Source organism: Anoplophora glabripennis, unplaced genomic scaffold (assembly GCF_000390285.2).
Source record: "Anoplophora glabripennis isolate ALB-LARVAE unplaced genomic scaffold, Agla_2.0 scaffold10, whole genome shotgun sequence".
Classification (NCBI taxonomy): domain Eukaryota; kingdom Metazoa; phylum Arthropoda; class Insecta; order Coleoptera; family Cerambycidae; genus Anoplophora; species Anoplophora glabripennis.
Window position 1 is genome coordinate 2,057,278 of NW_019416481.1, and position 14,538 is coordinate 2,071,815.

The window sequence follows — 14,538 nt, forward strand, 5'->3', positions numbered from 1 at the left end:
GCAAAAGTTAAATATTCTTTCATAAACGATATAAGGGAATTTTTATTTTAAATTATTGCACAAAGATTTAAAAAGTAATTTTTTATCATTATTTTTTGCATAGGGGTAGTTTTTAAGGGTTAAATAAAGTGTCGAGAAGATCAAATATATCATAAAACATGTTCAAGAACATGGAACATTATTTAATCTTTGTGCTTGAACAAGATTTTTATCAATAAAATGTTTAAAACTTATTTTTTAAATTTTTTCACTTAGGGGTAGTTTTTACCCCTAAATAGCAAAAAGCGTCAATCGGGCTTATGTCACTTTTGAACTTGAGTCTAAAATGAGCCTTATTCTAAATTTTCATGCAAACCCATGCAGTTTCAAATAATTCGGGAGTTACAGCTGATTTTCAGCTTCAATGACTGTACTAAAATGAAAATTAAAAGAAGATTTAAACAAAGCAGGGTTGGAAAAGTACGTAGATGTAGAACGAAGATAATTGGGATAGTGGCAAGATCGATAAAGAATGGAAAATACTTTGTCAGTCAAAGTGATATGGGAATTCACGACAGAAAACCCTATTTAGGACATATTTTTGTAAATTTGAAATTGACGATTCTAGATGTTCATAATTCATGAGTCGGTGTGAAATTGTTCATAATAACCTGTGAGTGAAAAGCGTAAATTCGACAAACAACTGCGTCGCCTAATTTCAGACCGGATAAATAAACGTATTTAATTTGGGTAAGCGAGTTCGACTAGTAAAAGTACACAGCAGAGGACGGAGAACTGGAGCAGGGAAGGGAAAGTTTCAGTTTATTCAGGTTTCAGGTGGGTTTTAGAGGAGTACGCCGCTGAAAAGGCGGCCTGTGTAAATCAGCTGCTAGATTCCGACGACGCAAAGTTTACGACATATTTTATTCACATTTACTTCTCTTTGGGCGGGTAATCAATTCCTGTGCAACAGATTTCCCCCTTTCTAAAAGACAGGTGTGTGGAGAGTGTGTGTGTCACTTGTCCTGCTTGCTAGGAACGTTGCAACTTTAAACTCCATCATTAAGGCGCAACACTATTGTACAATGTTTAAATAAGAACAAAATTCGCAGGTGCTTTTAGAAATTTAAAAAATGAGGCAATTTTGTAGTTGTACCAATTATTAAATTTTTTGTACAAGGTTCTATTGCAGTCAGTTAATTTTGTTATCAAATCGGTTATAGATACAGCTGCGGACTAAAAAGATCTCCAACTAATAAGCGGAAACTTTTTATTGCCCGCTTATATTTTATAATTTGAAAATTAAGTGATACACAGCCACACAAAAACAAAAAAGTTGGGTATACTTTGATGCGACATATATTTTTCGTAGTAATTTGGTCTCCTGAACACGNTCTCATCTCATCTAAGGCTGCGAAACATGGGTTCTCTAAATAAGAAAAATAATTGTTGGGGTTTATTGTACAAATAGTACATTCATTGAAGCTTTTCACCTCCGAATTCTTTGAAACTGAACCGATCGACTTGAAATTTGGCAGACAGTTAGAGAAAAGGTCAATGAACATTAATGACATAGTGCCGATTGACGCTTCCACCCTGTTTTCCAAATTTTTTTTCAAAAATAACGCTGGAATCGATAGAAAATCAAATTTTGAGCAAAAAATATTCGAAGAATGTTTTCGAGAAATCAATAGTTCTTTAGTTATTCAGTATTTTTCGCGAATAACTCAAAAACTACGCATTTTATTAAAAAAAGTGTAATGAACATCGTTTTTTAAAAAGTGTTGTACGTCCTATACATTATATATTCGGAGTAAAATAGGTTTTCTCATTTTTTGAGCAAACTGTTAGGATTCAAGTCGCGTCAACGTGTATAAACAATATAAGGGAATTTTTATTTTAAATTATTGCACAAAGATTTAAAACGTAATTTTTTATCATTATTTTTTGCATAGGGGTAGTTTTTAAGGGTTAAATAAAGTGTCGAGAAGATCAAATATATCATAAAACATGTTCAAGAACATGGAACATTATTTAATCTTTGTGCTTGAACAAGATTTTTATCAATAAAATGTTTAAAACTTATTTTTTAAATTTTTTCACTTAGGGGTAGTTTTTACCCCTAAATAGCAAAAAGCGTCAATCGGGCTTATGTCACTTTTGAACTTGAGTCTAAAATGAGCCTTATTCTAAATTTTCATGCAAACCCATGCAGTTTCAAAAAATTCGGGAGTTACAGCTGATTTTCAGCTTCAATGACTGTACTAAAATGAAAATTAAAAGAAGATTTAAACAAAGCAGGGTTGGAAAAGTACGTAGATGTAGAACGAAGATAATTGGGATAGTGGCAAGATCGATAAAGAATGGAAAATACTTTGTCAGTCAAAGTGATATGGGAATTCACGACAGAAAACCCTATTTAGGACATATTTTTGTAAATTTGAAATTGACGATTCTAGATGTTCATAATTCATGAGTCGGTGTGAAATTGTTCATAATAACCTGTGAGTGAAAAGCGNGAAATAAATTTTTTTCCAAATTTTCCGAGTAAATTTTCATCAATTTTCACTATTTTTCACAAGTTTTTTGAGGTTAGGAAAAAATTGTGACGTGATGGGCCAGTTCTGACCCCAGATTCGTGTTCAGCAGGCCAAATTACTATGAAAAATATATGTCGCATAAAAAGTATACCCAACTTTTTTTTTGTGTGGCTGTGTAATTAATAAGTACTACCTTTTTTAGTCGTGAAATTCAAAATTATGACAGTGGCGAAAAAAATCGTAGCATCTTTAATTAATATATTGTCTGAATATACTTATTTATGGCATATTTTTAATTTTTATTTTTGTTTACTGGATATTTTGCCACCTCTGAAGAAAATTAAGTAAAAATTTTAAAACATTTATGAAAAATACAACATACATCAAACTTAAAAAGAAAATAAACAATGTCTGAGCAAATAAGAAATATACAATGAATAATGAACAAAAGTAGAAGTAGAAACAAAGTACATAAACATATACAGGGTTAAATTTATTTTAGGAAACTGGGGTTGTTAGGTCCCTCGAATGGCTTCAATTGAGAATTGTTAGTAAATTGATATACGCAAGCTGATAAAACTGTAATTATTGGAAAAGTAATATATGTCATCTGTTTACATGTTTTATTTTAAACAAATGACATGAGCCACCTATGACTGAATTTTTTAATAATATTTGATAAGATACGGTTCGTCTCTGCCCCTCATAAGATTTACCATTGTATATTTTTTTTTTCTGTAGTTGATTATTTGTTTTTTTATAATTTATTGTTTGTTAGTTAGTATGTGGTATGAATAAAGCCATTATAACAATATTTTGAATGAATATTTTGTCTCAGTGTGGTTTAAATAAAATAATAGATTTCCCTGTTACATCATACATTGCATATTGAAGTCGACATATCTCGAAAACACGTAAATATTGGGAAAAATTTTATTTACAAAAATTACTCAAAATTTAACGATCTTTCAGATGGGCCGCATTTCCACGTTTCACAAAGAATTGAATTAACAATTCTAACTGCAATTTGAAGCTATTCGAGGGACCTAACAACCACGATTTTGCTGTCGACTCTCTATGCGATAGATAATATGTAAAAATAACAAAAAATATTTCTAAAACAATCCTAATTTTGTTTTGATTCTGTAACTGATACAAAGGTGTTACTTTGTGACATATTCGGGCTTTAATAAAAAAAATATCGACGCATTATTTGCCTGATAACTGTTTTCGTGTAAAATATTCAGATGGATTAAACTTTCTATTTTTAAGAGTTTTGGATATATGAATAACATTGAGTTATTATAATTGAGAAAAAATTCTTATTTATTCAATACCTCTATTCACAGATCCTTATTTTTCAACTTTGTACACAAAAGGAAGCCTTCCTAAGAAAACAGTTCATTTATAAACAGTTATAGGAAACTTTAAGGGTTTCGAAATTAAAATTGAACCTTCAGTACCACTTTTAGAGGATTTCAGAACTTATACCTATTAGATGAGGATATGTCACGAACAAATGCCATTTTAATGATTGAAAAGCGATAGTTCAAGCTGAGGAAGTTTCGAATGTTAGCTGAAACTTCTTTGAAGTAAATGACTGACAAAATACGAGTAACAGTAAAGAAAGTACATTTGAAATTCTACCGAGAAAATTTACTATTATTTCTAGCATGAACATTTTTCAATCGTGCAACAAAAATTAATAGAAATGCATTAAAAATTCAGACGAAACATCTTTAACAAAATAACAATATTGCCTTAAACACAACACTTCGGGAAATATCATTGATATTACTAATTTTTCGCATTTACTATCGCTACTACAGGAAAAAGCCACAAATATTTCAAAGCTTTGTACTTACTTTCGGTTTGTACCTCACGATAACTTGAATCTCGTTTTTTGCGAAAACTTTTCACTAGTGGAATCCATCTGTACTTAAAATACCTCGTCTTACGCAGTATAAAATCAACACGAGCAGTTCATTTAAAAGAAGGACATACAACTAACGCTAATTTGGCCGAATTATGTGTAATAATAGTCCATAGTTTGTTTATTCGCGGGTTTCTCAATGACATTGCAAAAATGCCTTATTAGTAACATGTTTTTTATAATTCTGTCGGCACATTTTTCACTTGGTTACTTTAAAGAGACACGTTCTTTATCACAGAATAATTCTGTAATTTGTGGAATGTTTAAAGCTGGTTTCATTAAGGTTTTAACAAACGGTTTTTCAATGTAGATTCACTTAAGGATGCCTACCTTGGAAATTTCAAATGATATAAAGGTATAAAATTAATTAAACCACAAAAATTGCAGGACAAGAAATTTTGTAGATTATTAGTGTTACATCTTTTTCAAATTTTCTAGATTTTCAACCCCATTTTATTTTCTGTTGTAAATGACATTTTCAATTTTCACATAGCTAACTAAATAGTCCATTTTACTTTCGTTATGAAGGTGTATAGTAACTATTTGCAATTGCATTAAAAAATTTTGACTTTTACAGAGATGCTCAAAAAATTTTTGAAAAAGATAAAGGAAAAATATTCAACATATGTATTTGGCGTAAAATTTTTGAAGTGGCATTAAAAGAACCCTCAGAAAACTGAATTATTTCTATGTACAAAAACCTATATAGGTATACTCGATATTATAAGTTTCTATTTACCTAAACAATTGGTAGTTCTACACAAAAGAATTTTCTACGGATTTTTTTAATAGTAATTTAAAATGCACCTTAAAAATACTTACTTTCAACAATGTTCGGCATTCTACTATTTATTTTTTAAGTAGAAATTTGAGCTTTTGGTGTAATTCGACTGACTTTTATCTTCTTTACCTTTCTATATAGAAAAAATGAGAGTAACGAAAGAAAATTTCCTTTAACTTCCTTTACCACTTTTTCCTTTATGTAAACCGTATATCTAAACACATTCAGGGTGTTTATTAAGTAAATGTATACACTTTAAAGGGTGAATCCTTGACTAATTTTAAGATAAAAAGTTCAGATGAACATGGGTCCGCAAGGGCTTGGTTCTTGAGATAACAGATCGTCCAAGAAAAATTATAGTATCAGTAATTACTATTAACGTTGAAATAAAATTGACTTTATATAAATTTATGGTTATTTAAATCCAGGTACAACACTCTATGTGACACCTAACATATTATTAAACAAAAAACTAAGTAAATATTTGAGTTTCTCATCATCAATACTCCCAGTTTCCCGAATTTCGTCTTATTGTCATGTTATTGAACAAAAATATAATCAAAATATCAAACATTTCTTTTTTTTTTTTGGACACTCTGTATCTCAAGAACCAAACTGTTACGGACTTATGTTCATATGAAATTTTTGTCTTAAAATTAGTCAAAGATTAAAGTTTGTACAACTACTTAATAAATACCTTGTATACTTCGACATTATAATTTTCTGCTTGGATAATTTTTGCTATATACAGGGTGTCCCGTTCATGTTTAAAAAAAAACTTGTGTGTAAGTTCCTCATGGAAAAATAATAGGGGTAGTTCATTTAGTTTTTTTTCTTAGACGCTCTGTTTAATTATGTGCAAACGGTTTCTTTCTGAAAAGCAGTGTCGCCGATATTTTAGATTTTGTAAACTACTACACTACCATTACTAAATTAAACAATTGTTGAATGGACTGAATTGTTGATGGACATGAATGTTTAAAAAAAATGATAAAAACAGAAAAATACTAGGAAACAGACTCGGAGACATACAGAACAAAACAGCTGCACAATTAAATAAATGTGCAATCTCAAAATACTACAGTAGATTCTGAAATTGTCCCCCATTTATTTCTATGCAACTTCATTTTTCTCGAAAATGGTACATGCTACCGAATTTCGACAAGTATACCTTTTTTTTTGTTGTATGCTTTAGAGTTTACAGAACCGTTTAGAAATGTGATAAATTTTGACTTTTAACATACTTTTTTTCGATTGTACCCCTCCAATTACCTGTATCGGCGACACTGCTTTTCAGAAAGAAACCTGCATATTATTCTTAATGCACAGTTGATGTTTACTCGTGTACAAATTTTGACATTTTTATCTTTAGCCAATTTAAAGATAATTAAGGAAAACCATTTGGAAAGTTACAACTTCAACACACTATATCTCGAAAACTAGAAAAAACTTTACATGAACTACCCCTATTATTTTTCCATGAGGAACTTGCACACAAGTTTTTTTGAAACATGAACGGGACATTCATTCTTTTCTTCACTTATAAGTCATTAGAACTCTTGAGATCATCTACTAAAAAAAAATTAGTAATATTAAAGAATCTATAGTTTTGCAGAGAAATAAATCTATTAATTTCTTTTATATTTTAAAATCGTTTTTAGCAAAACTCAAATAATTTTATCAGGACATCCAACTTGATAGCGAGTTAAAAAAAAATAAATTCACAAATACCTACATCATAAAAAGTCACCACAGATCATTCGATAGTATATTCGAATAATATAATCCCAATTTAATAATACAATATTCTGATCCGCTATTTTTTCTATATTAATTATTTAATAATTAAAACAATTAATAAATTTAATGAATCGGTAGGTCTGCACAAGAAAATTCTCTATGGATTTCTTAATGGTCAATTAAAATCGATTTTAACAAAAGTATCACATTTTATTATATTTTCTCGATTTTTGCACAGAAACGCTATTAATTTTGGGCATATCATATTTCGCGTTCACCAGATATAAACTTACATTTTCACATCGGTTCCGAAAAAAATTTATAACTTTCACACTTACATCGTAAAAAGCCACCACAGGGTGTCTGTACCAACACGGCACAGCGACATGCTTACCGAAAAAAAATCCTACACATATTTTGCATGGAATTTTCAATGTATTGAGATACGAGAACCCACAGAGACTAAATAATTTACATATACAGTACATCTAAATAATAATAATTTTTTTCATTATTTATTTTTTTTTATGATTATACTTTTTTTACTTTTATCATGAAAACCTTGAAATTATTTACCAAAGAGGCGGTAGTTCAAAGGAAAATTTTATATGGATTAATGTTAATGGTAATTTAAAACCGATTTTAAGGAAATTCGGATAATTTTAGTTAGTTTTCATTTGTACACAGAAACGTGGTAATTTTTGAACATTTGCGTTTCACCAAATTAAAAGCCAACATTTTCACATCGGTTTTGATAAAAAATAAATAAATTCCACAATTGCATCGCAAAAAGTCACCACAGAAAGTCTGTACCAACTCGGACCAACGCGGCACAGCGACATGCTTACAGAAAAAAAAATCCCGCGTGGAAAACTCAAAGAGCCGCCGGCGAAGCCCCGGGCCCAGCCCGGAGCCGACCACATCGACAACGCAACACAGTGGCATGCCACGGAGAGTACTTACGTGGGGGAGGTGGTGGAGCCCCTTCGGTGGACCGTCGTCGGGGCGCTACTGCAGCCTCGCGCCGGTTGCCGGCCGCCTCGTCGTGCCCGTCGCCTCTGACTCGCGCCGCCGACGCTCACGTACTCTCGCCGTCGCCGTGCGCTCGCGACTGCGCACCCCGGCGGCGGCCACGCGCGACTAGGCCTCGCCGCCCCCGCCAGCGCACCGCCATTGGCCACGCACGCATGGGCTCGCGACGGCGGCCACTTGTTGGAGCTCGGCGGCCGGGGGGGTGGACGAGGGGCGGCTGACCCAGTGGTTTAATTCCGGAAACGGGGGTACCCCGCGGAAAAAAAAAACGGGCTGTACAAACCGCGACATGCACCCGCCGATTTGGGTGAGGAGCTTGCGACAAGTGCCCTGTGACATTTTTTTTGTACATTTTTCGAACGATGTACAGGAACATTGTGTCCCAACAAACGTTTCATAATAGACATGATGACAGTAACCACCCAACTAGCAATTTGGTGTTTTATAAAAGCTGCAACAACATTTTCGAGACAAATCTTATAAGACTCAAAAACATTGTAAGAATATTTATACAGCAACTATACAACCAAAATGGGCACAGTATTATAAAGCACTTTAGTCACTGTTGAGGTTTTGTAAGGCCTGTTGGAAATAATAAAAAAATAGTCATATAAACGTTCATACAGGTCTTATAAAAATACCTTCATAAAATAGTTCTTTAAAGGTTTTATAACTAGGTCATAGAGCAGATTACATTGTCAGTTATATAATAGCAACAAATCATCTAAACAATAATTTTATAAGGAGTCTATTTTGGTATCTTTAGTAGCAATAATACTACATTTTTGTAGCATAAGATCTATCAACAAAAGTAAATTATTTATTAACTGTATCGTAAGGGCATCAGAAGATATACACTTAACAAGCATCTCTGTTTAATCACAATGTCTGCAACCGGAATGTTATATGGTGAAATAAATACCTACTCAATATTATTTTACGGGTTTTACTGCATTTTGGGAAAGCAGTTTTATTGCAGGGAAAATTTTATTGTGATTTGTATGGTATATATCTAGTGAATTTTACACGCGCCGCGTATTAAGTCATTTTTCCAATATTATCATAATTAAAAATAAAAAGGTTTTTTGAAATGCCATGATTTTTGACGTTGAAACTAGCACCAAAATCATTAAAATCATCATAAATATTCATAATTGTTTTTGTTTTGCTATTTAATATTAGGAACATGGCTAAATTTGTGATATTTTTATAGTTATACGCCACAATGTTTTTCAGCATTGTTCAAAATGGCTGCGGCTTATAAAATAATTTGGTTGTAAAAACCAGCTTTAAATGACAAGAAAGCTAATTGAGCGATTTCTATAAAACACTGGAAATTATGTTGACTTCTATGAAAAATTTATCATGACAAGGCCGTAATGGAAATAATATATGAAAGCATTTAGGGTTTTTCATATTTCCAAAACATTTCAATGAAACGGGTGAGATAAAGTAGGATTTCTTTTGTTTTCGAGGTAAAAGTCATAATTTCCATTCTCTTAGAAACATCACATTGTCAAGCAAACTTGCATTTTTTTAACGGAACAGCCTAAGTATCATTTCTTTTTTTTAATTTCACTATTCTTTCTGAGAAAAATGATATAATGATAATTTTGAAACTAAATATGTAGTTGTGTCCGAGCCGTTTTTCATGAAATCGAACAAAAATTACAAAATTTCACCAAGAAATTAATAGGTACACAAAATCATACATTTATAATATACCTTTACAAAAAAGTAAAAAAAGACTATATAAAACTAATAAAAAATAATATACGCGTAAAATATTGAGGATGTAATTCAACACTGGTCCAGGCATCTGTCCCCAGAGTCCCATTAAAAAAGGAAATTAATTAATTTTAAAATTATGTAAATTTTATGGTTTAGTAATAAAAAATGGCAAAACAAAATACACAATTTTTAATGTAGAGGAAAAAAATTAAAGCATTTCCTTCTCTGTAAACGAATTGGCCACCAGAAAACTATATTATTTAAATTGTCTAGTATCAAACACTATGCACAGAGAGTGCCAGGCAAGTAAAAAAATAAACTTCTTTCCTTGTTATTTAAAATGTTTCATTGTAGAATTATTTCTAGAACATTTCTTTAATTTTCTTCTAATGATTTTTTCTTTTGATTTTTCCAACTGACATGTTTATTTTTATACAACGACTGTGAAAGCTGAAGCAAAAGATAAAACTAGACTTTTACCGTTCGCTATGACACAAAACAATATCCCACCATTTTGCTGTTTCAAATTTGTTTTATAGAATGGTTTGTCAATGTAATTTTGAGTCAAACTAAACGTTTTTTTCTTGTAATTGTTATATTAGTATTTTGTTTTAAAATTGATAATATTATTACATAATAACTATATAATAAGGTATAATACAGCTATTTGCTCATACAAGAGAAATTGTCTCAAAGTACCTTTTAATATAATAGTTTTATAGGTTGAAGACCCACATCTAAGAAGCAATTATATTATTTATTTATAGCACGGTTAGAAATACTGTGGAACCTTACTAAAAAATTGTTATAAAATACTTTAGTTTTATTAGCTAAAATGTTTTATAAGCTTGTCACAGAAATGTTTATAATATAGTTATATATTTGCCGTATAAGCTGTTTTATAATTTAGCTGCTAAAACGTTCTTGTGATAAATTTATAAAATATTTCATTTGCTGACAACAAAATAATGGTACTTGTAGATATAATAAAACAAATCTACATTTCGATACATAATACAATAAAACATAATTGTCGTATAACCTGAAAATTATAAAACTGTTTTGCTGGTTGGGCAAGAACCACAAAAATTATGTATTTATCTAACGAAATATGATTCATGGATTATAAAAAAACTTATTTATTTTTATATTATGAGCGAGATTGATAATATTGTTGATGAAATAAAACTACAAAATACAGCAAACCGCCATGATAGGTTAAACACCAATCAGAGCAAATTACGTCACATCTATGTCATTTTGTGTCGATTGTACTTCGACAATATCCGCAGTGTTTATCTTCGTTTAAATATTTTGTTTTTCCCAACTATTAGTTGCTTAGTTTTGTGTTACCAAAACCATAATCAGGAAACATTAGGTACCTACTTGAAAAGTTTCTAAAAGAAGGAAAGAAAATAAAGTTCAACCACTGCGAGTTTATAAAATATCAAAAAGACTATGTTTTTGATCAAAAGTTTATCCATGCATAAATGGATACTGAAAGACAAAAAACAGTCCTGTTACACATTTTTGAAGAAACTCGTATTGACTGATGAAGATGGCCTCTCGAGCGTTTGAATTTAGTCGGTGCAAAACCAATGAAGCAACTCTAATCACGTTAATAATGGGAGGAGACGCATCAGCCATGAAACGCGATAGAATGTTGGAGAATGAAGTGAGGAAAACTATAAGTACCAGTTTGGAGAAAAAAATTAAAAAATGTGGTATAATGCTTTGCAAAAACTATCCCACGATAGCAGCATCGCCTGATGAGATCTGTGAAGACAGTATTATTGAAAGTAAATGTACCACGAATATGAAGACTTTTAAAAATTATGTGGAAAAAGGAAAACCGACCCAGAAATTTTATGTGCAGATGGCATCAGCTACAAATGTATTTAACAGGGCTTCAAAAGGGCTATTTCGGTGTAGCTAATTGCAACTACAGTACAAATAAAAAAATAAAAATAATTAATGTTACATTTGATGACAACTATGTATCAGATTTTCTTAATGTCTTAGTCTGTATCCATTATTATATCAAAGTACAATTTGGTAAATAAAATCCATATACTACCTATTATGGTAACTTTGTATTTTTATTTAACTAATGAATTTTGCAACACAAAATATTAGCACCTTATGTTTACTGTTGACAAACAGATGTGACGTCACATAGAAGCCATGACACCAGCAACCGTTTTTGCGTGAGTTTAGACTTAAAATGTCAATATTTTTCTACTAAACCTTTTATTTTCTACAGAAATATGATATTTTTTGGAAATAGTAAATACTGCCGAACATCATAGAACAGAGTTTCAAAATCTGTCATCATGCCTATTAGAAATGAAGGTTCCTAACGCCAAAGGTTCCTAAAGACTCCTCTCTATTTCTTACGTGTACTTTTTTGTGTAATTTTGTTAAGAAAATTCAAAGCACGAAGAGAGAAAATGGGGGTTGTAATACCCACTGCCGCCTATACCTTTTTCATACGCCTATAATTCGAATTTATTACATTTTGTAGTCTATTTTAAAAGTACTAAACAAATTCCATTTTTTTTTTAATTCTTATCAAAGTAATTTAAATTTCAAAACCAAAAGTCTCGATACGCAGAAAATACACCTAACTATTGATATTGTGCGAGAAATAACTACAATATGGGCTACGTACCCCAACCAACATTGAATTATATCAACAATAACCAGTAAACAGCTAGTCATAAATAATAATTATCTAAAATAAAAACTAAAAATATGTCTAAACAGAGGGTGAACAAATGGTGACCAAAAATGAAACCTCGTATTCTTTGGTGAATTTTAAGGGGAGTCTATTCAAAGAAACATCCAGTATTATTACTGTCAGATTATCACCATTAACAAAGACTAATCACTTAAGAAAGAGCTACTACAATGAGATATTTTTCTTTCCACATTTTACTTGGGATTGTTTCGTCAAGGTATGGGTTTTTATATGAATTATACATATTTAAACATATCATTTTTGGTTTCTATTTTGGATAATTATTTTTTAAACAGATATTTACTAGACGTAGGCGTAGCTGTGATGTAAATCAGTGCTAGTCAGGACATGCAGCCTACAAAGTAGTGTCTGTGGGGTTAGATATCATTTGCATAGCTGGATTTTTGGTATTGAATAACATTGTTGGACTTCATTTGATAAAAATAAAAAAAAATGTTTGAATTAGCTCAACATCAGCTTTATAACATTTATAACAGAATGAAAAATGTACAAGCTCTGCTTAAATAACCACCAGGTTGGTGAATATATTTGATACGCAACATCAGTTATTTTTATTTTATCTGTTTCCATTTATATGAATATAAAAGAATAAAGAAGTGTGGAATTGTACACAAATATCTCTATACAAATAGACTTTTCTCACTTATTTTTGACATGCACATTTTACAGACTGAAATTTGTATTTGCCGAGAAAATAAGGAGAAGTAACTACTAATATAAAAAGGCTGTGGTTGTTATGCAGAAGAGAGCTATATTCGATAGTAGCGAGTATGACAAGGGTTTTTCAAGTATCTAATATATTAATGGAGCCGAAAAGTTTGTAATATCTTAAGTGGTGGGTATACAAATGAAGATAAACTTTACATATACATACAAGTGTAGTTAAATGCATATATCTATATTAAATGTAAGTCACAAGTTTTTTCTCAATTTCATTCCAATCTTTTTATCTCCAAGTATTCAAAAGTAAATGAATATTAACCAAAGGGCATGGAAACACATTTATATATGTACTTCTTTTCAACATAGCCTACCGTAAATTCATGAAGAATTTAAGAAATATCTTCATATATTCACAAATTAATGCAATTAAGAGAATGGAGGGTAATTTTACAAAGGGACCTGATTTAATTCCTGCATTTTTTGATAAAAGACTGTAAAACAATTTTCGCAAAACCTTTAAAAATCATATTCAATTCTATAATTACTTATAAAGAATAACCACAAGTATGGAAAGAGTCGCGAATATGCCCCGTTTATAAAAAAAGGTACTAAAAACGACATAACTAACTACTGGCCCATAGCTATTATCAGTAACTTCTCAAAAATCCTAGAAATAATTTTACACAATCGACTTTATTTTTATATTGAAAAATCAATATCTCCGCACGTACCAACATGAATTTATGAGTGGTCGTTCAACTAACTCAAATCTAGTTGAGACAACCCAATTTATTGCTGAAGCTTTGGATGCAGGAAGTCAGGTTGATGTTGTATATACCGATTTTTCTAAAGCTTTCGATCGGCTTGATCATAATTTATTAACATAGAAATTGGAGACATATGATGTATCCCCTGCTCTATTATCTCTGTTTAAATCCTATTTTAGTAATAGGTACCAATTTGTGCAGTATCGAGGCTTTCAATCATGTAAATTCCATCAATCTTCAGGAGTTCCGCAAGGGTCAATCCTTGGACCACTGTTATTTATTATTTTTTATTAATAACTTAACTTAATGCCTCGATGTCAACTATTTACTCTATGCGGACGAGTGAAGTTGTTCTTGGAAGTTAAATATTCTACTGATTGTACTGCATTACAAGATAATCTTGACAGATTATACAATTGGTGTTCATGTTATAATCTACCTCTGAATGTAAGCAGATGTAAAATTATGTCTTACAGTCGAAGCAAAACTAATCTAAATTTTGATTATAAAATTGGTGAATCTTTTTAATTAGAGTTACGCAATTTACTGACCTTGGTGTTACATTCGATACTAGATTATCGTTTAACGAGCACATTAGTTTAGTAACCAAA

At 31.0% G+C, this 14,538-nt stretch overlaps 1 protein-coding gene across 2 annotated transcripts in view; it reads right to left on the bottom strand.

Annotated features, from left to right (window-relative positions):
- LOC108903677 (synaptic vesicular amine transporter) overlaps positions 1 to 4,444 on the bottom strand; it is a 126,416-nt gene extending 121,972 nt beyond the window's left edge. For both annotated transcript variants that reach the window (XM_018705941.1, XM_018705933.1), the window contains exon 1: positions 4,385 to 4,444. The gene's annotated coding sequence lies outside the window, so the exon portion shown is untranslated. The remainder of the gene's footprint in view (positions 1 to 4,384) is intronic.
- Between the last annotated feature and the right edge of the window lie 10,094 nt (positions 4,445 to 14,538).